Source organism: Pipistrellus kuhlii, unplaced genomic scaffold, assembly GCF_014108245.1.
Source record: "Pipistrellus kuhlii isolate mPipKuh1 unplaced genomic scaffold, mPipKuh1.p scaffold_m20_p_2, whole genome shotgun sequence".
Classification (NCBI taxonomy): domain Eukaryota; kingdom Metazoa; phylum Chordata; class Mammalia; order Chiroptera; family Vespertilionidae; genus Pipistrellus; species Pipistrellus kuhlii.
Genome location: NW_023425515.1, coordinates 124145578 through 124170782, shown reverse-complemented (window position 1 = coordinate 124170782; position 25205 = coordinate 124145578). Strand labels below are relative to the sequence as shown.

The window sequence follows — 25205 nt, the reverse complement described above, 5'->3', positions numbered from 1 at the left end:
TTATAGTATGTAATTTAAATTATTTTAGACACAATCAACAATTAGAATTTTTAAGCGTTTTCCCTACCCATAGAGTGCATATATATTAAAATGGTTTCAGAATGCACATCACTTCAGGAAAGCCAGAAACTTGGCCTGAAAGACAGAAAAATATAGAGAATGTTTAACCCCAAACTGCTTTAAAATGAAAATATTAAAAGAGCTTTGGTAGGAAGCTTTAAGTTTTTTTTTAATACAAACAGTAATTCAATTTTTAAATGTTGAGTGTTAATTTGTATGAGGCACCATACTGGCCACAATTAATGCAATTTAAATACAGGAATCATCCTTAAAGACATATGAAATTCTCGGCTGTCCTTGATCATAGAGGAGAGTAAAAATAGTCATGCCTTATAAACAAAGTGACCATATGTCTTTGTCCTATGCCTCTTACCCCGGCATAATTATTATGGGCTCTCTGTCACACTCAAAAGTGTCCCTGGTTAGTAGTCACTGAATTACAGTTATCCTACCAGAGTGAGTAAGCAGACAGGTGTTATGTGGTAGCTAGTTACCATAATGCCAAATACTACGAGATTTCTTTTTTATGTTGTAGATAAGAATAGGCTCCTGCCAGGTAAAATGTAAAGACTCAGATGTTATATCAACACGATAAAAGCATTCTGTGATTGCTGAATAATAACTTTAAAAGGGATTTGTTTTCTTAATTCAAACACCGAGCAGTCAAATACTCCATCATTCTGTGCTACCAGATTAATGGTTGCAACTAACCCAAGCAGATCTCAACAGCCACATGACCAACGAAAGAACCAAAACACTGCGGCCACTTGCCAGACTGTCACAAGAACAAAGGCCTAGCAGGTGGCCATCCACTGCTCCAAATTAAATCATGCCGCACAGAACATTATCTTCATCATTGTATAATGTTGTTTTTGTGTAATGTTACTCCTCATATCCAATTTTCAAAATTAAGACAAAATTGTTTTTAATGACAGGCAAACCACAATAGGAAATAGCACAATGATCCAAACAACATTGTTCAAGACTGAGTGAACAGGGCCCCTCCCAAGTCACAGAAGTAATCACCCAACCCTACCCACCCGTCACCCCAATATTTGTTCAATGAAGCACTGCAGTATCTGGAACAAATCCTGAGGCCTAGTTAAACACCAGGTGGTATACTAGGGTAACATTTTTTTTTAAAGTAACAGATGGCTCAAACTTTTCATCTTTATGACATGCAGCACAGGACTTATGCAAGTAAAACTGTCTTCCAAGTATTTTATGCAAGCAATACAATTACTCATGTGACTCATCACTTCACATCATAGAGACCAGCAGGTGAGACAGATGCTGTGCTCCTGGGTTATTTATTACTTTGTACAACAGATAAAAGACATATATAAACACAAATATACATATATATTTAAATATAGTTATAGATTTGATGGTATTGTTTCCTCTGTTGTAAAATTAGGGGGCTAAGTTGACTAAGTCAAAACAAACACTTTGGTTTGAGTAAATAAAGTAAAATGCTGCAAATCTAAAATAAAGTCAGAGTAAGGAGGAAGATGTGCCCACTTTCATTAAAATTTGAAGTGTAGAATATTTAGAAATTTAAAAGTAGAAAGTAGGCAGAAGCTGGTTGGGTCAGCATATCAGCATCTGATCACTACCTCAAATTCACACAAACAAAAGCAATGTAAAGCAAAAGAAGTTAGAATAAGTGATTATTTTCCCTTTCCTTCCAATTTTCCCTCATCACACAGCCCTCCGGCCAATGTCCAGCACCAAATAGCATCACATTAGGTACAGTTAGTGAGAGAGGAGGGTATCATTAGATACAGCAACACAATTAAGGCAAAGGAATCCTCACAGAAAGCAACATGTGGTTTTAGGCAGAGAAAGTCCACCTGTCCCAAATGGCATTTCCTGGCCTTCACCATCTTCTACTGCCCTATAAAGTGAGTAGCAAATGGGTGGTCAGGGAAGTGACTTTTGCCACTACATCAGCTTTCTTGTGGCTGATAATTATGGGCATGAGGACCCTCAGGTAAGACTTGCTGCCCTGAAAGAGCTGGTGACAAGATTAAATGTTTGGCAACATCAATAACTGTGTCACCTGTAGATCCAAATTATAAAACAACTCCATGATCACAGACTGTCTTACCCACCACATGGGACAAAAAGACACTGGTAGCAAATAGAAGAGTAATTCTTCACTGACTCAAGGAGGAGTGTGCTCCTGAAACAAGTGTACCAAGGAAAATAAACACGATAGATTTTTACTGAGAATTACATCTGCTCAAAACTTCCTCCTGAGTCCTCTGAGATCCATCAAATATACAGAGACTCCTAATACATGTTAGGTTTGCCTGAAAATCAAATTACCATGTATATTATTGCTCCTGAGTAAAAATTGGTCCTGAATTTTAGCAAATTCTGCAGAAGAACTTTTTAAACCCAAATTATTTACGTGCAGGGGCTTTCCTAGTGAAATATTTGTCTGAATGCTACACATTTAATTTGTCTTGTTTTTCTATGGCATATCAATAATCATTACTAACTGCTGAGTTGCAAAAAAAAACTGTACTATTTACAGTAGCATTAATAGTTGTGATTGATGATGTTCTTTATAAAATGTATATTTTTATGTAATATTAAGACAAACAAATTTTCACTTATTGATACCTACCTGTGTTAAAATTAAATCACCATAAAAATATGCTGTGATAAAATAAAGCACCATATAAATATTGTCATTTCTAAAATAATAAATAAGTCAATTATTTTTAAATATGTACTTTTGCTAAAGCATATTATATAAGCCCTTAGTTAATTAGTTCATACTTGAAGTCAGCTACCTAGCATTCCTCATAATTATAAATACCACTAGAGGCCTGTGCACAAAATTCATGCACTGGTGGGGGGGAGGGGTGTCCCTCAACCCAGCCTGCACCCTCTCTAATCTGGGATTCCTCTCACCATTTGGGACTGCTGGCTCCCAACCGCTCACCTACCTGCCTGGCTGATTGCCCACAACTGCTTCTGCCTGCCAACCTGATCACCCCTAACCACTACCCTGCCATCCTGATCAATACCTAACTGCTCCCCTGCCGGCCCAATAGCCCCCAACTGCCCTTCTCTGCCGGCCTTGTCACCCCAACTGCCCTTCCCTGTTGGCTCAATCACCCACACTGCCCTTCTCTTCAGCCAAATCACCCCCAACTGCATTCCCTTGCCGGCCCAGTCGCCCCTAACTGCCTCCCCTGCAGGCCTGATCACCCACAACTGCCCTCTCCTGCCAGCCATCTTGTGGTGGCCATCTTGTGATGACATGGGGCAGCCATCTTGTGATGACATGGGGGCGGCCATCTCGTATGCAAAGCTGTGATGGTCAATTTGCATTATTACCTCTATTGGTAATAATAGGATGATGAGTGTTCCTACAATTTCAGGAACTTGACAGCTTTGTACAACACTTCTAGGAAAAAATAACACTTAGAATAAAACTGACCTTTAAATTTACAAGTATTAATTATCATTCTGCTTCTATCCTCCCCTTAGCCCTAGTACAATGAAAAATTATTGCAGGCTATTCACATTTTAATTGAATGTGAATTGTTATTTTCATTTTAGTCGAGCTTCTGACCCATTTATTCTAAACCTGATATTCATTGTAAATTAACCAAATGGTCACCCTGGAATAGGTAGGGGCACACCATAAATTCAATGACTTATACAGGTCTCAGGGCACCAGACTATACCATGTAGAATTCCATTTTGAAAGAGAAAATCGCAAGGATATTCACAGAAGTGATATTTAATTTGAGGAACAATGGACAAATTAACTCTATTATATCCTGAGTTCTGGTTTAGAGAAATCTTCCATAGATTCTTATATTCTGGTCTACACTGCTGCCACTTCATATAGAATTTACCTTGGTCCTATGTGGCTTTACCTCTATTATACATTCAGAGCCATCCATTAAATAAAAAGTAAACTTATCATCTACCATTCTCTCTCTGGCTCCAACAACAACCACACAGCCTCTCCTTGCTTTTCCCTGGACAACCAAGCACACTACTACCCCTGTGCTTTTTCAATGCTATTTCCTCACCAGGAACGTTCTTTCCTCAAATATCCCACTGCTCATTTCTGTACTCATGCAGGTCTCTGCTCAAATTTTATCTTATCAGAGAAATTTTTCTTGAACATGCTTTCCAAAATAGCATCCCCCGTCTCTCTGAAGACCTTGCTTTCATTTTCTTCATAGCATTTGTTAACCAACTTACATGTTATCTCTCTTTTACAACTAATGTTGGATAAGCTATGTGTAAAGCTATATTTAAAGGTAAGCTCCATAAAAGATGAAAATTTGCTTTATTCACTGCTTTATCCCCATGACTTCAAAGAGCACTTGGTACAGCTCACTAAATAATTAAGTCCATGAATGTTTATTGTTTTTCCCCTTGCCCATGTCAGCTCACTAAGTATTCTGTTTTATTCAGTGTTGAACTCCCAGTGCTGAGAACAGTGTTAACTCTTGAGACACTCACCATGCTGAATGAACCTCACAAATCAGACCTGCTATTTTCAAATGTTATCAAAATTAAAAGCAATAAAGACCTAAGTTTATTCATGTTTAACTTGATCATTAAAAAGTTCACTTTTTTCCAATAACTAAAATTTTTAGCAATATTCAAAATTTAAATTAATAATGAAATGGACCATATATACACATCTATTCATTAAATATATTCCCGAAAATATTGTGTAAAATTAATTAAATAGCATTATACTCTTCCCTCCAAAAAGCTGTAGCCCAAAACATAACAAAAAATTTATTTTACTAATTTTTACCAACTATATTACTTCATGTTTTTACCAACTATATTACTTCATATTTCCCTGTTAACTTATTTTAATCTGCACCAGAAATAGCTATAGTCAATGGCATAATAAAATTGTAGCCCAACTGTAATCCTTATATTATAAACTTGCATTCCATTCAAATGAAACAATAACTCTATAAATATTTGCAAAATAACCAAAAAATATATATAGATTTTGAAAACCAATCATATGTCTAATTCCCTGTGTTTTAAATAAAAATAACTTAAGAGTACATAGAGGGCTGTTTTTTTTTTTTCTCTTTTGGATAAAATCATCTATACCAAGAGTCAGCACATTTTTTTTCAATAAAGTATAAAATAATAAATATTTCAAATTTTGAGGGCTTTATGATCTCTAGTCACAACTATTCATCTCTGTCCTTACACTGTGAAAGCAGCCATCGAAAGTATATGTAAATTCGCCGGGACCGGTTTGGCTCAGTGGATAGAGAGTCGGCCTGCGGTTCGATTCCAGTCAAGGCCATGTACCTTGGTTGCGGGCACATCCCCAGTGGGGGGGGGTGCAAGAGGCAGCTGGTCGATGTTTCTCTCTCATCGACGTTTCTAACTCTCTGTCCCTCTTAATTCCTCTCTGTGTAAAATCAATAAAATATATTTAAAAAAAAAAAAGAAAGTATATGTAAATTAATGGATACAGCAATGTTCCAATAAAACTTCATTTACAAAAACAAGCAGGATGCTAGCTTTGCCCTGCAGGCCATAGTTTGCAAACACCTGAACTACTCCACTCCTGTTCTAGTGACTTTATTAAAGCTCAAAACCACCCAACTTATGAGTTAGCTATGTGCCCAAAGTCAAATTACAATGGAGGTGGGTGTTTTTTTTATTAATTTTTCCTATATTTACTAGTGAGATTCTTAAACAAATTCAATTCAACTCTTCTCCAGTTCTTCTCTCTCCTCCTATCTAGAAACAAAGAAGGAGCATATTTATTCCATAGATTCTGGGTCATAAGAGTTGAGACACCAGAGTACAGAGGTGTGTGAGAGAAGGAGGAAGAAGAGAACCATTTATTTTGTCCTATCTAGAAACATTTTAATTTCTGGAATTCTCCTACTTCCTTTGTCCATTTTGTCAAGGGTCTCATTGCCATCAGTCCCTCTTAAGTCACCTACTATGGCACTATATCATGAGATGCCCTCTTTTTTCTTTTTTCTCCTTGTCGAGAAATCAAGCCTTAAATATTTAAAGCCCACAGTAAGTCCTGGAGCTCTTTTTCTTCATATGCCCAGAGCTTTAAAAATGTCTATATTCCTTTTGTTTGTTTGTTTGTTTGTTTGTTTGTTTGATTAATCCTTACTCGATACTTTTCCATTGATTTTTAGAAAGAGTGGAAGGGAGGGGGAGAGATAGAAACATTGATTGGTTTCCTCCCACATGTGCAGGGCCAAACCTGCAACCAGGAATGTGCCACTGACCAGAATCCCCATGCCCTTGACCAGAATCCCCGGACCCTTCTGTCCGCAGGCGGATACTCTATCCACTGAGCCAAATGGGCTTGGGCTCCATATTCCTTTTTTAATCAAACTCTCTTCCTTCAATAGAGCTGATTTCTACAAAAAATGATGAGAAAAACTGATTAAACTAAAGCATATTAATATGTAACTTAAGGACTAGAAATCATTCAGAAAATTCCAAACCTATCCCAGGTCCTGGGATATTTACTTTACTAAGGGTGGTTGGGGGACCATAACTCTAAGTTCTAGTGGGTGTAGTTCTCATAGTAGTGAAGAGGAAACACAGGCACTAGATGAAATAAGAGGTAGACAGCATGGAGGGAACATAGCACAAGGCAAATCAATAGTAACCGGATCAAGGCTCCACAAATTTTCCCTAAAAACTGTCCTTTTCTCCAGTCCACTTTTGCACCCACACATCTTCTAGTCCAAGGGTCATTAACTCAAATGTCTATAGGTAAGTAAGGGAAGTGAATAGACAATAGAGAATAATAAGGCCTGGAGAAAGCTGAGTGGAAAGGGGGCAGCTGCTACTCAGTTCCAGCCAATTGCAGAAATGCACGCCCAGGGTTGCCATATCATCAGATTTTCAAAAAAAGTCAGAAATACATTTTTAAATTTAAAATTGTCAAAATTTTAAAATATTGTGCAAGGCAAAGAAACCCCATCTATAGGTTAGATTGGGCCCACAATTCATCAGCCTTTTAATTCTGCCCCAGCAGAACCCTGTCCTTTGTAAACTTTCCAGGGTAGCAATATGGTATGTAGAGGGGATATGGCAGCAGGCAGCCTTCTTTAGAGAGCAGCAACGAATCAGGTTATTTTGAGTTAGGGAACTGCCTAATGGAATCGGAAGGTGATAAAATGTCATTAAAAATTGCATTACTCTCCATAAAGACTTAGAAAAGTACAATTCAGGTATTCCCAAGATATAAATAATTAAACTGCTTTCCTCTTCACAAAATTCAGATATGTTCATAAGATTAAAAATTAAAATGTTTTAGAAGTAACAAAACAAAACAAAACAGACCACCCTCCTTAGGTATTATTGCTGTATACCATTTGGTGTTGAGTGATCTATTTCAGACAACATGTGAGTCCATTTTAAAACTCATCAACACAAGTTCCATCTGGCCCTGAAACTGTATAAAAGGTGACTCAATGGTCAGTTTTCTTTCTCAATATTCTATATATGTTTCTCCCTTTGCAACTGATATCTAGTCTCAATCAGTAGAATCTTTCTATAATAGAGGTGAATTTCATACCATAAAACAAATCTGAGCTTGCCAGAAAATTAAGGCTACTTAACTCAGGTCAGACCTGCCACAGGTCAGGCCTGCCAGCTGCTGTGCAACTTCTGTTCTAGTTTCTGCCCAGGCCTGTAATTATTTACAGTTTTGCACCTGTCAAAATCTTGAAACAATGGCTTTCCTTGTTTCTCAGGGTTTATAGACGGTTAAATGTACTCAGCTTAAAAACTGAACACATAAAGCACACATGTTAAAGAGGTCATTATCTCTGAGTTTTTACAATTTTTTAACGTAAGTAAAATAAAAAAAATGAAGGGGGAAAGATAAATTAGGTTTTGATGGTTAATAAATAAAACATTAAAGTAGCTATTCTCAATCTTCATGAATATAGGAATTATCTATATGTTGTTTTAAAAATGCTTAATACAAAAGCCAGGCCTCCAATATCAGAACTTAGAAATTGGGAGTGATTACTACATTTTTAACATTTGGTTTGGAAAACATGTTTTTAAAAATATCAAGTAAAAATAAGATAACAATATAATAAACCATAACCATCATATTAAAAAACTGATCAGTATTACTATTATACAATTTGATCTATATTTGGTGAGGGGGAGTATTAAATAATTTAGTACACAAGTTAGATTAAACTACTAAGTAAGTCAAAAGAAGAAAAGATAAATGGTGCTGAAAGTAGTTCTCTGGGCTACCACACCACTCACTAAGCAACAAGAGTCTTCTCACTATAGCTGATTCTGCAACTGAGAGAGACTGAGAGCTCTGGCTGGCTGAGGTTTTATTCTTTCTCCTAAGTTATGCATCTCAATCCAGAAGGTGTATATTTCTTTAAGAAATCAGCAGCTCTGGGTAAACAGGGTGCATCTGGTGAACACATGTCCAAGTACAGGTAAACACATGATTTCAGTAATTACTTCCAACACCATCTGTCAAGCAGGTAGTTCAAAACCTACTCTACAGGAAAGGCAGTTTAAAGTAATTTTTAAGCAAGTACACTTCTCATCTGCTTAATAAAAGTAAAGATCAAAATATAACCTAGAAACCTGTCTGCTCTATCCTGAATTTACCCAGGGCAGAGGCAGGCAGGTTCATTCTTGTAACTAAAAAAGATGATAATCCTACACTGGCTAAGAAATACATGCATCTGATTAATTATCCTCCAAAGAAAGTTTCCTATGATTAAAAATGGCAGTAATTTATTCATTACTAATCAATAACTAACAAGACTAGTCTCTGTAACACATTAAAGTGTGCCACCTGTCTGCAAACCACATCACCATTAATTAAGGAATAAACTACTCTGGTGACAAATGCTTTGAAGTGTTTCTCAGTATCATTAACTCAGCTTGAAAAACATAAACCTTAATGCAAAAGATCGCAGAGAAAGAAAAAATATAGCAGCAGAGGAAAAAAAAATCTAATTAAAAAATTTTATGACTTCAAAAGATTGGTTGAGAGACATTGAAAAGATTATTGCAATTTGACCTTGACAAATATCTATATATCATTGGCCTGTTCATTTCTCTGATTTATATCAATCAAGTGTTTAAATAAAGTAAACATAAACAACTTTCAAACATCCAAAGTGATGCAGGACAGGAAAAACAAAGTTTGAATTCCCCAAGTAAAATTTAAATTTTTCTTTTAGATTCAGTTCCCTTGCCTTATCTTTACCACAATTTTTACCATGGCAGAAGTGATTAACTTAAATTCCAGCTTCTTGTTCTCCACATTTCTCCCTTCTAAGATCAAATATTAAAAGCAAAATTATTTGTATCTACTCCTGACATGATATAATAATAATGGTACTTTACCTCTGAAATCTTCCTTCAAAAAACCCATAACCCTAGACTAAATATGAGAAAAACATCAGACAAATTCAAACCAAAGGACATTCTACAAAACAGCTGATGTTCTACAAAACAATATTCCTTAAAAGTGTCAAAAACAAGGATCATCTGAGAAACTGTCACAGACTAAATGGGACAAAAAAGGTAGGACAATTAAATTTACTGTGGTACTCTGGATGAGATTTTGGAATAGAAAAACACATTAGGGATATGCTCGCTTCGGCAGTACATATACTAAAATTGGAATGATACAGAGATTAGGTTGGCCATGTGCAAGGATGACATGCAAATTAGTGAAGCATTTCATATTTTTAAAAAAGAAAAAGGACATTAGAGGAAAACTAGTGAAATTTGAATAAAATGTAGTGTTTAGTTAACAGTAATGTACCAGTGTTAATTTCTTAGTTGGTACAAATGTAACATCCTATATAATAAAAGTCTAATATGCTAAGTATCTAGTTGAATGGTCAGCCGTTCAACCAATCAAAGCATAATCTACACTAATAAAAGAGAAAGATGCAAATTGACCATACCTTCATGTGAGTATGCAAATTAACCCAACAAAGATGGTGGGTTTATTTGTATACATAGGTGCTGAGAGGGGGGTGGGGGGAGCAGGGCGGGATGCTTGTGTCATCGCCATGGTGACAACGGAGGCGTTCCACACTGCCCCAGCCACTCAGGGCCTCTAGGCAGCATGGGAAGGCAGGGCTGGAATGGAAAGAGGCAGTTCTGGGGTCCTAGCAGAAAGAGGCAGCTCCAGGGCCAGAGCAGAAAGGCAGTGCCAGCAGCCAGGGAAAAGGAAGGCCCATTCTTGCACAAATCTTCGTGCATTAGGCCTCTAGTATGCTAATATTATGCTAAGGTCACTCAACCTCTTGCTATGACATGCACTGATCACCAGGGGGCAGACACTCCAACCAGTAGGTTAGCTTGCTGCTGGAATCTGGCCAATCAGGACTGAGCGAGATGAACTGGACACACCCTAGAGCTCTCCTGCAGTCCCTCCTGGCTGGCCAACATTCCATGTCCCTCCTTGGCCCCAATGGTACACTGGTGGGGTCCCTCAGCCTGGTCTGCACTCTCTCGCAATCCAGGACCCCTCAGGGGATATCAGAGAGCCAGTTTCAACCTGATCCTGCAGGCCAGGCTGAGGGACCCCAATGGTGCACCAATTTGTGCACGGGACCACTAGCCTATATAATAAAGGTCTAAGCAACCATTATGGCAGAACGACTGGAACAACAGGTTGCTATGATGCACACTGACCATGAAAAGGCAGACACTCAATGCAGGAGCTGCACCCTGACGGTTAGTGAACTCCCACAGGGGGAGTGCCACTCAGCCAGAAGCCAGGCTCACAGCTGATGAGCGTAGCTGCCATCGCAGAAGCCTCTCCTGACTCTGCAGTAGCAGGCACAGCAGGCCAGTATGAGCGCCTAGCCCCAATTCAGGCTCCTCCCTGGCTACCAGCTGCTTGGCACACTGTTATATCCCCCAAAGGAACTCAGACTCTGAGAGGGCACAGGCCAGGCTGAGTGACACCCCCTCCCCCCAGTGCACGAATTTCATGCACCAGGCCTCTAGTAATAATAAAAGATATTAATAGTAGAGGAAAGTGGGTAAAGGGTATAAAGGAACTCTCATATTATCTTTACGACTTTTCCATAAATCTAAAATTAGCCTATATAATAAAGATGTAATATGCAGATTGACTGTCACTCCAACACACAAGATGGCCACCCCCATGTGGACACAAGATGGCCAGCAAGAGGCAGGGTACAGTTGAGGGTGACCAGGCTGGCAGAGGAGGGCAGTTGGGGGCAACCAGGCCTTCAGGGGAGGACAATTAGGGGCAACCAGGCTGGCAGGGGAGGGCAGTTAAGGGCTCTTGGGCCAGCAGGGGAGCAGTTAGGCATCGATCAGGCTGGCAGGGAAGTGGTTAAGGGGTTATCAGGCTGGCAGGCAGAAGCTATTAGGGACAATCAGGCAGGCAGGCAGGCAGGCAGACGAGTGGTTGGGAGCCAGCAGTCCTGGATTGTGAGAGGGATTCTGACTGCCTGTTTAGGCCCGATCCCACCGGGCCTAAATGGGAAGTCGGACATCCCTCGAGGGGTCCCAGATTGGAGAGGATTCAGGCTGGACACACACTTCCGTGCATGAATTTTGTGTACTGGGCCTCTAGTTCTAAAATAAAATCTTTGTTCAATAGAGATTCTGAATGTGCATTTATTCAACCGAAATTTGTTTATCAGACACTATATTATAGCCATGCACAATGTAATACACTAGGGACCCCATCATGAGACAGAGTCAATGTGAATACACTCTAGGATATCACAAAATTGGGAGTAAAATCCACCACTGATAGGGACATGAATGAAAAGCAGGTGAGTATGAAACAAGGTAACTCACTGACATAAATCATACAAATTATTACTTGAAGAGTCGCAAGTTTGATTCCTGGCCCTATCCAAGGCAGCCAGTTGATATCTCTCTCTCTCTCCCATTCTCTCTCTCTCTCCCATCCTCTCTCTCTCTTCCCCCTTTCTTTCTATATCTCCCTCCCTCCCTCCTTCCCTTCTTCCTTCCATTCCATCCTCCCACTCTCTCTAAAAAGCAATGGAAAAAATATCCCTCAGTGAAGATTAACAAAAAATAATAAATAAATGCTTGACCATAAAGAATGAGATATGTTTACATAATTCAAGTTTCAAGACTAAACGTATCCAGCAGCCCTACTCAAGAATGCAAAGACCAGGGCACTCTAATAAGAATCCCAATTCCATTGACTGCTGCTATAAATTCCTCTATTATAAACATCTCTAGAAACAATTTAAGGTTTGCTAATTAGCATATTAAATTTCAGAAATTAGTTTTTATTGGTAAAAACCATGGCTTGTTTATTGGTAAAAACCACTAGCAGGATTCTTGCTAGAAACAGTTTTTCACCTATTGAAAGAACAGTATTGAAGACATGTAGACTGACTACAAAATTTAAAGATGCTAGACATTTGTAAATGAACAGAATCAGTGAGGCCTGAAGCCTTTACCCTCAGAGACAGCTCTCAAAACTTACTCTCTACAAGGTCCCCGGTCCAGTCATGGGTTTAGGATTCTTTGCTGCCTGATCCTGAATATAAAGGTAACTGAATCCTACTTCTAAAATGTCACTGTGTCTGCCTGGATGAAACTTTCATACAAAGTGGCGGTCAAGGCTGAAAGGACAGAGAGCTGAACCTTCATTGAGCTTATGTAACACACTGTAGTAACTATTTTGAGCCTGCTTCACTAATGAGTGATTAATCTATATCTTTGTGTGGCAGGATGTGGTTTGAGTCTTGTAGAGAAGTAGCTCCCCTACCTTAAACCTGTTTGGCAAAAGGTGTCTTATGAATGACAAGTATGACATGTCAAATGTGAATGTCAATGACAAATGGTTATCATGTCAATTCATGGTAACCCTTGGAAGAAAAGTTAGAAAACAACTTCTAACTTGATATCTATGTACAGCCTTATAGAAATCCAACTTATAGAAATTTCAGAAAAATATTTCTCATGTTTGTGAATGTGCTTCTCTTTGGTAGGGGAGAATGTCTTTAGGTTTTATTAAAGTATTAAAATGGCTTCTGTGACTCAAAAATCATTAAGAACCTAAGCCCTGAGTAACCAATAGTCAAGCAACAATTACTGCTTTTTTTCCATTAAAATCAGTTTTTCCTAATTTGCACAATTTATATTTTCCTCCAAAAAAAAGTAGTCTTCTTGTTTGATCTATCATATACCTTCAGAAACAGATAAAATTTTAACAATCAGGGAGTACAATTAAATTAATTCACTTGAAATTACCGAAAACAGAAACCAAAATTTAAAGTAGCCATTATTTTCACACAATGAAGCACAATGCCCACTTTTGGATTTCAAACAATTTTACTTAAAGATGTAAAAGATCTGCACATGCCAGTGGAGTTTGGTTTTGTTTTTAAAATGAAATCCATTTATTTCAGCCATGTTTTACAGGATCTTCCCACTAGTTTTTGTACTATGTCTTGTAGCTCCCAAATCATCAAACCCTGGAGCACAGTGGCCAATTTTCTTCCCTTTGCACCTCCAAACCATTTTTTTTTTTACCTTGAATGAAATGGTACAAGGAAATAACATTCGATATAGTCATGAGAAATGCTGCTATCGGTCAGATTATCATCTCAGTAGTCAAGTTTCTGGTAAAGCAATATACAGAAATATTTTTTAATCTTCACGAGGAAACATGGAAAATGCTGAATTTATTACAAATGAACATTATGAAAAGTAACTGCTGAGTACCCACATCATACAAAATATTCAACACATACTGCTTGAATCACGTCCTACATGGGGAAAAATGGAAAGAAAGTGAGCAGCAGCAGGGTAGGGTCATGGACTACTTATTTAAAAACTAGGGGCCTGGTGCACAAAATTCATGCACTCAGGAGAGGGAGGTTCCCAAGCCTGGCCTGAGCCCTCTCATAATGCGGGAGCCCATGATCAATTGCCCCAAAGAGGTAGGCCCCACACATCCATCCAGGGCTCCTCAATGGATTACCCCAAAGAGGTAGGCAGAGGCCTGGGAACCGCACCTTCTTCTTGTCATGTGGAGAACTGGCTGGGCCCCGTCTACTCTGAACCATGCAGGCGTGACAGCAACACAGTGTCTTAACCGCTGAGGCTTTTATTAGTAAGGATTAATGAGTCCTGGGGAGAGTGGCTTGGTGGTCAGAGTGCAGGCCTGCACACTAGAGGGTTTTAGGTTCGATTCCTGGCCATAGTCAGGGCGGCAAGGAGAAAGCAACTAATAGATGTGTCTCTCTTACATTGATGTTTCTCTCCTCTCTTCTTTCTTTCCTCTTCACTCACTCTCTCCTCTCTTTCTCTCTCACTCTCTCCTTCCCTTTCACTCTCTGAAAATCAAGATAAAATATATAAGGATTAACAAAAAAAAGAAAGTCAATGAAAGGGTTTCCTCCCATTGACACAAATGCTATTATCTTTTAGTTTAACATCCATTACATTTTTTAAAAATTAAGAGATGTTTTGTCATTAATTTTTCTAAAATATGTATTTTTAAACTATTAAATATAAAAACTTTAATATTGTTCTCTAATCCAAGCATGAAATAATGAATAGAGAAAAAAAGTTCAAAGTAAAAATGTCTGTATACAGACTTGAGAGACAACCAAAGCAAAGTGTCTTTGCTAATTGTTAGGCTACCTCGTAATTTTTGTTTTCTAAAGAACTGATCTTATTTCCTATACTAATTTCACATACCTTCAGCTAACTGATTTCTTAAGGAATTCATAGTCAAACCTTAAAATTTCTAGAGCCTTGGAACTCTGGATAATCTCTCAAAATCCATCTGTATAAAAAGGAAAAAGGCCCATCATTTTGCGGGTCTCCCAATGTTTTGCTCCCTTGCTCCTAGATGGCCAGTCAATGCCACAGCTAAAAAGAAGAAATGTAGACTTGGCTGCACTCAAGAAATGTGGCAGTGGCCTTTTAAGATCTATTTTTTTTTAAATCAATAAATCCAAATCTACTTATATGAGGATCCTGAAATTAAATTCAGAAAGACAGAAAGTAGAATAGTGATTACCCGGGACTAGAAGGAGGGAAGCTATTGCTTCATGAGTACAGAGTTTTAGTTTTGAATAATGAAAAAGTTCTGGAGATAGTACTGATGTCTACACAGCAATGTGAATGTAAATACCACTGAATTGTATACTTAAAAATAGTTAAAATAGTAAATTTTATATTATGTATATTTTACCACAAGGAGGGGAAATTATATATATATATATATATATATATATATATATATATATGTATGTATTTTTTTTATTTTTATTTTTTTAGTGAAAACCAAGATGGCTGCCCACAGCACCTGCAGATGGTGCATCCCGGAGTATATCTGCATGGCCAGAGAAAAGGAAAATAACAAAAAATGAGAGAAATATCAGGAACAAATATAAAAAATCTGGTACAGCTGATTTGGAGAAACCAATGTAGTGATGTAGAAAATCACTTCCTCTGATCATAAGCTGACATCTGAGTTCAGCTCTAAAGAAGAAAAAAGTGTGTCTTTATGAACATCTGGTGGACCTATAACTTCAGCAGTCCTACAGGATGAGTTTGATAGCAAGTCCTTCACCCATGTGGGGAAAAAAGGGGGAATTTACAAAGAAGAGATCCATCAGATGTCAAAGGGCCATCAGCAGGTGGGCCCACTTTCCTAAAGGCCTTTTAAGAAACAATTCTGAATATTACTATCAGTATCAAATTTTGTGTAGAACCATGAGAACATCCAGTTCTGAGGCACTGGACAACTTGACTCTTTCCCCAAAAAAACCAAGTCCTAGAAAATATACACTACAACTATATCTTTCAAAATTACTGGTTGGATAAGGAGCAGCCCTGCATTCCAGTCATTGTGTATTTTTCACTAGAGTTGAAAGCAATGAAACAGCCATTATTCTGATTTCTCTGTATCTCAGTACATTGGGATCATGACATTCCTCATTAACCTCATGAGCTGTTTGAAGATTGGGAGAAGGGACTTCTTTAGCCCTGTCATCAAAGTACTTGTGGTTCCTGTAACCTCAGCAGAGTTGATGCTTCCTAGCAAAATTATTATAAACAAGAGAATATGCAAGAGATGTGGGAACAGAACCTTCTCTGCACTACTCAAAGAATGGCATCTGGATGCACAGGTAGAGAGGTCCATTCTTCTCCTTCTATGGAATGGAACTGAAGGAGGTTTTCCTGGATCCAGAATAAAAACTTTAACTCTTAAACAAGTAGCCAGCAGGTGCTCAGAAAGACTTGTGTCAAACATGACAAATCACTATTTATTTAAACTAGGAGCCTTTCTGAATTAAGCAACCCCAAGTTCAACTATAACTAGGTCTCATAACAATCTTTTTCTATTAGACTTGAATCATCCTTATTAAATGGCAAAACATGACAAGAGAAGTCAGAATATTATTATGGTGTTGACCTTCCAGAAAGCCATAGGCAAGAAAGTAAGGCTGCTTTTGTGGGCAGTGCTGGGTATATGAAGTATATTAACTAAGAAGAACATTTGTTAATGAAGAACGCATTTATCTGAAAAGATATTGTAGTTTGGTCATTTGTCCTGTCCTTCACTCTGTTTCTCGGAAAGATGAAAATGACTGTTTGTCCTCTTGATAAAACACACAAAAAAGTTCATATAATTGAAGCTCTGAAAGTTAAGTCTCAAAGGAATTTTAGTGACCTGGAATTGAATAATAAGAATTTCCTCGCCCTAGCTGGTTTGACTCAGTAGATAAAGTGTCGGCCCGCATACTGAAGGGTCCCAGGTTTGATTCTAGTCAAGGGCACATGCCTAGGTTGTGGGCTCGATCCCCAGTGTGGGGTGTGCAGGAGGCAGCTGATCAGTGATTCTCTCTCATCAATGATGTTTCTATATCCCTCTCCTTCTCCCTTCCTCTCTGGAATTAATAAAAAAAGAAAAAAAGAATTACCTTAACTGGGTAACTTATCAGAAATGGTTAGTATTTCTGACTAACCAGGAAATACAATAAATAGATGCACAACCTATATACACTGAGTGGCCAGATTATTATGATCTCTGAACACAGAATAATCTGGCCACTCAGTGTATATTCTATATAATAAAAGGCTAATATGCAAATTCTCCCCTCACCCAGGAGTTCAACCAGCAGGCTGGCCAGACCCCACTCATGCCCGAATTCATGAACTGGGCCTCTAGTTAAAATATAATTGTCAAGTAAATGAGAAGGGAGGAAGAAAAGTGAGAGGCTGTCTTTAGAATCTGAAGGCCACCCCCTCTAGCAGCAGCTGAGACGTGACCTCTTGCTCCAGAGCAAGTTCTGGCTTTCTCTCAATGTCTCAACACTACTGAGAGCTCCCATCTTCACTTAATTTTGACTCCTCAAAACATTGGTTTTCCAAATTTATCCAAAAAGTTTGGTTATTATTTCATATGTTCTGCACTGCTAACAAACTAAAAATAAAGCATCAAAAAATGTATCCTAAGGGGGAAAATGCAAAAATGATGACTATAAATTCTCATAGTTGAAATTCCCCATCAATAAGCTTTCTACAGTGGTTTGATGATTTTTGGAACCACAAGAACAATAAAATTTCAGAGTTCCAAAAAATAACTAATCCCTCTGTGACTCACACAGAAATTCTGTGTAATACCAAATTAGAAGCCCAAAATGGTCATAATCTTTATAACAAACATTTAAAAGAAGTAAAGATGAAGCAAACCAGGGACAAGTTGTAATCATTACACTCATTTATTAATTACAAGCAGAATTCTCAAGATCTCATGATGTTTTGGGTACTAAACAGAAAGCTGCCCAAAATAGTTATAAAATCCCAAATGAACTCTGAAGTTAAGTAACAACTGAGAATACTTTTGTGCTAGTCATCTCTAGAATCCTTACTCATTTTGATAGTTTCAAATTCAGAATAAAATCCCGACCAAAAAAACAAGTGAGAATTGTCCTTGATTTCATGCTCTTCAGATGTATTCCAGTAAATCTATTAAGCATTCTCTTTACTCAAAGAAAAAAACAGACAAAAACTTTTAATAGGTAAGCAGTAACCTATGTTAATGTCCTAGATAGTTTCCTACTATTAAGAATAAGTAAAAGGTGCCATACATCTACTACAAATCTCTTAAAACAAAGTCCTAGAAATGTGAGACCACATGTTGTGAAAACAAAGTTAAATCAAAAACTTTCTAATATACCTCCCCAAAATACACTTATAAATTATATACTTGCATTACTATTACAAATTATTGTAATTATAAACATAAAAGATATATAAAAATGGAAGTTTTAAAAGAATGTGATAAAAATGAAAGTTTTAGTGTTTCCTTCCAACCCAAATCCCAATGCACTGTTTTATCTACGGTAGGGGTATGTACACCCCATTTTGGAGACAACCACTAGAAAAAACAAATACCAGACTTTGACATATAACAAAGTCCCTTTACACTGCCTGGAGTTCACTCTAAGCTATGTAAGCATTAACAACAGAACACCATATCCAACTCAGGATGGCTGCTTTCAGCCCTTTTTGTGTCTATCATCACCACCTCCCTAAAAAGATACAGAACAAGAAAGGAGGCAAGGAGAGAAAACTGCAAGCACCAAGGCCACTGGTTAAGAGCACTAATAAGGAAGTTTAACAAAACTACAGATTAAATTAAGTGTGTGTGTTTATTCTGCCAGCTCCATCTTTCATTCAGCCTAATATTCTGGCTCCCCTTGCCTCAATCCATTATGCGGAGTAAACTATATTATCAATCACCTTCTGCAATACCACCAAGCAGAAGGCAGGCTGGCCCCATCATGCCATCTGCATGTGCACCTGCTCTCAGCAGCAGTGGCTGCTGAGGGTCTGCTGGCCTGGAGATGCCCTGGCCCAGAGGGCACCACTATGAACTCACATTTTTATCAGAACTAGTCCAGGATTTAGGAAGAAAAACTGGAGAGAGCCAAAGACAAAGACAGGACATGAATGACAGCTTACAAATGTGAGCCACAAAATCTCTTCGGAGAAGGGTCACAAAGCACCTTACCCACCTATAGGGCCTATAGAATTTCAGTCATTATTGCCTTTTTCCTACTTTAAGAAAATCCTTTAAAATTGCTTTTATTGCATGAAATATATACTTCAGTTTATTTTTAAAATATATTCAATCATTATTTATTAGCAAAATAATTATCATAGCATATCATAATCTCAATTTCCTATTTTTAATACTCAGAGTACTCAAGTAGACAATGGTGGGTACATAGAAATATTATTAAATAAATTCACATTAGACCTGCAAAATTTGTCAAGATTTAAATGTTAAATTATTCCTGATTATTGCTTTTACGAGCCTGGTAAAGCAGTCCTGACTTTAAAAGTTTTCCTAGAGTGCTGAAACCAGTTTGGCTCAGTGGATAGAGCGTCGGCCTGCAGACTGAAAGGTCCCAGGTTCGATTCCGGTCAAGGGCATGTACATTGGTTGTGGGCACACCCCCGGTGGGGGTGTGCAGTAGGCAGCTGGTCAATGTTTCTCTCTCATTGATGTTTCTAGCTCTCTATCCCTCTCCCTCTCTCTCTGTAAAAAATCCATAAAATATATATTTTTTTAAAAAGTTTTCCTAGAGCTAATTCTCAATGAACAAGAAGCTCAAGTGAGTATACTGGAAAGATATGAAATCTATAATAAAGGCAATGCAAATGAAAACTAACCCAAGTAAGTGTAAAAATACCCAATTTTATTAATAATAAAATAAATACACATTAAAACAATGAGCTATCATCCCAATTACTATTAAATTAGGCAAGGCAAAATGGTAGCTCTAAAAGCACATGAGGGAAAGTGTGTCTCTGTCAGTCATACACTAATTGATATACTTTTTCTAGAGAACAATGTGGCCAAAAAAATGCAAAATCTTTAAAAATGCTCATTCTTTGACCCAAATTCTATCTTCATGAACCTGCTGTACATTTAAAAATAATCACAGAAAATAACACAAAGACTTATTCCCAAAGATGTTCATTTATTTTATATTTATAGTAGTGAATATATTTGTAGCAGTGATTAATAAATTGAATAAAATTTAAGTACTCAGCCAAAGAATTATATAAGTTATAGAATGGACACAAAATGAATTATTACACAACCATTTAACATTAATATCTATAATAATAAAAGGATAATATGCTGGTTAGACCGGATGTCCAACGTCCTTCTGGACTTCCTTCCTTCCAGATAAAGCCGCAGTGATAGGGGACTGAGGCAGAGACAGCAGATGTCATCCCAGCCAAGGCCCTTGTATGAATTTCATGTATCAGGCCTCTAGTATCATATAATAAAGCTAAAACGTTTTTAAATAAGTTAAAAAAGAGCACAAAACATTTCATCCATGTACAAGAGACCAATACAAAAAAATATGTATTGGAAAGATACATGCCAACATGTTAACCATAGTAACCACTACATGAGGAGAGTACAGGTGACTTTTAATTGTATTTTCAAATGCTCTACAATCTGCAAGCTATTTTTTTTTTAATTGGAAAGAATAATAGTTTTTAAAGTCTACAGGTCAACAATCAATGATACTTCTAAAAATCAGCTATTTTTTAACACTAAAACCAGCCTTATGAAACATAAGCCTAATACAATAAAAATAGAATTCCTTATCATTTAATTCTGAATAATTCTTAAAGTGTTTATGACTTTGATAATCACTGTCACAATATAAACTTTTAATAAACAATAATCAATAGCAAAGAAAACATCATTTATCCCCAAATGGAATTATACAATAGATTTTAAATGGACATTATGGTTTATACCCCTGGTGATTTTCTTCCCCTAAAAATCACTGTGTGAAAGATGAAAGAATAATTTTATCGATTCCAATTTTGAAAAGGACAAAACACTATAAAAGCAATTTTTCTAATAAATAAATATCTTAGTATAAATAAAACTAAGAATTTTTAATTAAATATTGGATTACAATGGTAATCTAATGAATCTTTGCTAACTACAGTGAAAATAAACAATAGAAACATCCCCCCCCAAAAAAAACACAAAAAAAAACACATGTTTATGTGCAGGCATCCACTGGCAGCCTTAGAACATATCCCCCATGAACAATGGATGATTACTGTTTATTATAACAGGATAATAAAGTTATGGTAAATAAATACAATATGTATTAAGGGAGTACAAGTTAGGAAATGTAACCTGGGCTGGAAGTTTAGGGAAGAATTCTAGAAAGAAGTGTTTTATATCTGGGTAATAAAAGATAAATGTTATCCAGTCAGAGAAGGGATGGAAGATCAGGGAGCAAAAGGTGTGGTACACTAGAACCAGAGTTTCTTGAGGGAAATGGCCTACAGTAGCACTGGATAGGAGGCAGGACCTATACTGTCACATGAGCTTCACCAGGTGTTCCACACACCCACACCTGGCTCCAGCGGAGACAGAAGGAAGGAGCACTGGAACCAGGAAGAGAAGTGCTTTCCTGCTGTATCACATTGTACTTTCCCTCCAGCACCCTTTACTGACAAAGCTAACATTGCAACTGCTAACAAATGAGAACTATTACAGGGCCAGTCCCAGTCTCACAAAGCAAAGCAAGGAATGCTGGATTTGGGGCTGAGAAACAATAAATTAATAACTGGCACACTACCTTTCCTATCAAAGAAAGAAATCTGCCTTACTCGTGTTTGTGTGTTTTTTTATCCTTGGCCCCTACCACACTGCCAGGCATAAAGTAGGAATTCAATAAATGTATAAACCATGGTAAAATGGAAAGAACACAGAATTTAGACCCAGGCAGATATTGGTTCAATGCAGACTAGTCATGGGGGACCAGGGAAGGGGTGGCACACAACAGCAAGAAAGGACTGGATTTCCCAAAGGTCAGCTCGCACAGAATTGTGGCCGCTTGGAAGCATTTAGAATCCAGGTCACATTTAGGAGTTTTATAAAACATAACTTCCTCTGATGCTCTTTATACGGATCTTCAGAGAGAGGCAATCTTTTAAAAGAACTGCAGATGGGGCAGGTGTGGTTCAGTGGATTGAGTGTGATCCCATGCATCAAGAGGTCATCAATTCAATTCCTGGTCTTGGCACATGCCCAGGTTGCAGGCTCAATCTCCCTAGTAGGTAGTCGATTGATGTTTTTCTCTCATCATCAATGTTTCTATCTCTCTTTCCCTCTTCCTTCCCCTCTCTAAAATTAATAAAAACATATTTTAAAAATAAAGAAATAAAAGAACTTCATGAATTTATGACAACAATGAAACAACTGAGTTGAAGCAGGCCAATAGGAAATGTCCCCAAATAATGTGAGGCAACAAACAAATCTGAAACCATGTATTCTTCCTAAGCTGTTTTTTTTATTTCTCACAAAATACTGATTGTTCATTTAAGGAATTACATACTTTATTATCAGTGGTATCAAAACCTCTTATTTTCCTATTCTTAAAATCACATTCTGATGTCACAAACCTTTGATGATAAAACAAGATACCTCTTTGCAGAATAACACATAATAAACACAGGTTTAATTTTGCCCTGTTATAAACAACCTCGCCTTGTTGAACAGAGCCAACATTGTTAAATTACACATTTCAATGTTTTTTAAGGCTCTAGATCACATGTGTCAAACACAAGGCCCGCGGGCCAAATCCGTCCCGCCAGGCCTTGCAATGTGGCCCGCACCGTGCTGTCATCACTGCACTCCGCTGCGTTTCCATCACAATGACAGTTTATGACTGTTCAGTAAACCATTCGGCCCGCGATTTAGGCTGGATTTTAGATTTTGGCCCCTTCTCTGATTGAGTTCGACACCCCTACTCTAGATTTTACCCAAAAGAGCCCTGTGTCGGATTTCTACATAAAGCTATACATAGAAAGTAAAGATTTTCTTTCAATCAGAATAAAAAAAAATTGCAGATGTAGACAGTGGCAGACAACATTCAGTCATAATAAAGTCTTGCTAATTGAGAAAACAATTCCAGACAAGTGACGAACTATGTTTGTGGGGGGAAAACTAAACACTGCTAACAGTGCTTTCGTTGTCACAAAATTCATCCTGTTTTCCTTAATTTGGCATCTACACTAGTAAAAAGAAATATGCAAATTGACCATCACTTTGCAATGCCCACAAGCCAATCAGGAGTGAATATGCAAATTAACCCTACAAAGATGGTGTTGGTCCCATCCCCCAGCCATTCTGGGCCTCTGTGCAGCATGCATGCAGGCACAGAACGGCCAGGTGGGGCAGGACGAGGAGTAGAGAGAACTACAGGAGCAGCGCTCCAGCTGGAGCAAAGACTACAGTATCCAGGTAAAGTGAAGACTAAAAACAGCAGCCAGAGTGAAGATGGAAGGCAGTCGCCAGAGCGAAGGCCTGGGTATTGGGTGCCGGAGGAAAACTGGTGCCAGCAGCCAGGGGAAAGAAGGCCTATTGCATGAATATTCGTGCAATGGGCCTCTAGTCTACACTATTAAGAAATATGCAAACTGACCATACCTCCTCAATGCTCACCAGCCAAAGTGGAGAGAGTATGCAAATTTACTCAACAAAGATGGTGGGTTAATTTGCATACACAGGCACGGAGAGAAGACTGAAAGCTCCAGTCCAAGCAAAGACTGAAGATTGAAGACTGAAGAGGCTTGGCTTCTCCACTGCGGATGGAGCAAAGGCCTGGGTCCCGAGTGCCGGAGGGAAACTGGTACCGGGAAGGAATGTCTATTGTATGAATCTTCGTGCAACGGGCCTCTAGTATATTTATAAGAAAACTAACTTCAAATGTAAAGTCACATCTTGAAAAACCACTAACACTTAGGAATCCATAAATATTATAAAATGAGATGTTTTTTATAAATCAACATAGTTCATATCATCCTATATAATAAAAGCCTAATATGCTAAATGTCCAGTCATCGGTTGTCTATTCAACCAATCAAAGTGTAATATGCTAATGATATGCTAATGCCACTCAACCACTCAATATGATGTGCATTGACCACCAAGGGACAGTCAACTGGTGGATCAAGTGCTATGATGTTCACTGACCACCAGGTGGCAGAAACTCCAACCAGTAGTTTAGCTTGCTGCTGGGGTCTGACCAATCAGAATTGAGCGAGAAATGCCAGATAATTAGCATATTCCTCTCTTATTATATTGGATTACATGATATTGTATACAGAGAAACCTAAAGATTCCACCAAAAATCTACTAGAATTGATAAATGAATTTGACACCATTATAATTAACTAGTTATTAATAACAGGAAAGGAGCAAAGAGAAGGAAAATGTTATAGACATGTCATTTAGGCAGCTTCACGAGTAAGCTCAAGCTTTACACTCACCAGGAAGCCACCTGTCTATTTCCCACAGATTGCTGGGGGTAGGGGCTGGACAGGGAGAAGAATAGACACATGTCCAATAAACTTGAGTGATACTAGGAAGGCACTTTCTTGTCAGTTACACCTGGGAACAGGTCATTAGGCAGAATGGGTATTGCCACTAAAAGGACACAAAATTTGGGATATTTAATTCCCTAAACAAAGAAGTCCATTCTCTTGGCATGTTACCCTTGACTCCTGGCTTGCACGACCCTCTCACCCCTGCTTACTATCATTCTCCCATGTGGCCCACAGCCACATACATAATGGACTAATGGATTACAACTAGCCTGATGCTGAACTGGACCCGGCTGCAACATGTAATGGAAATTTTGGATACTGGCTTTGCTTTTAGCTTTACTGAAACACCAGCTACACTTCTATGACTGGATGGGACCTTGGGAACCCACGGATGTAATTTCACACAAATAAAAATCATTCATTTTAACACGGGAATCTCAGAAATTTCTTTTTCTTAAGATATCATAAGGACCCCAGCCCCAACCAAGTGGAGAAAATAACACATAAATTTCCTCAGTAACAAATTCAGCAAAGTGGCAAGATACTAAATAAATAAGCAAAAATCAGTTGTATTTTTATTCACCAATAATGAACTATAAGAAAGGGAAACTAAGAAAACAATCCCATTTACAAGTGCTTCATAAAAAGCAAAATACATTGAAATAAATTTAACTGAAGATGTAAAAGATTTGTACTCAGATAATGAT

The 25205-nt window shown here is 37.9% G+C and overlaps 1 protein-coding gene and 1 non-coding gene across 7 annotated transcripts in view; one reads left to right on the top strand and one right to left on the bottom strand.

Moving 5' to 3' along the window:
- Positions 1–25205, bottom strand: part of CDKAL1 (CDK5 regulatory subunit associated protein 1 like 1) — a 625188-nt gene that overhangs the window by 456403 nt on the left and 143580 nt on the right. The window lies entirely within an intron of this gene.
- LOC118725037 lies at positions 9706–9808 on the top strand. The gene has a single exon (XR_004989799.1). It is a non-coding gene; the product is annotated as a U6 spliceosomal RNA (small nuclear RNA).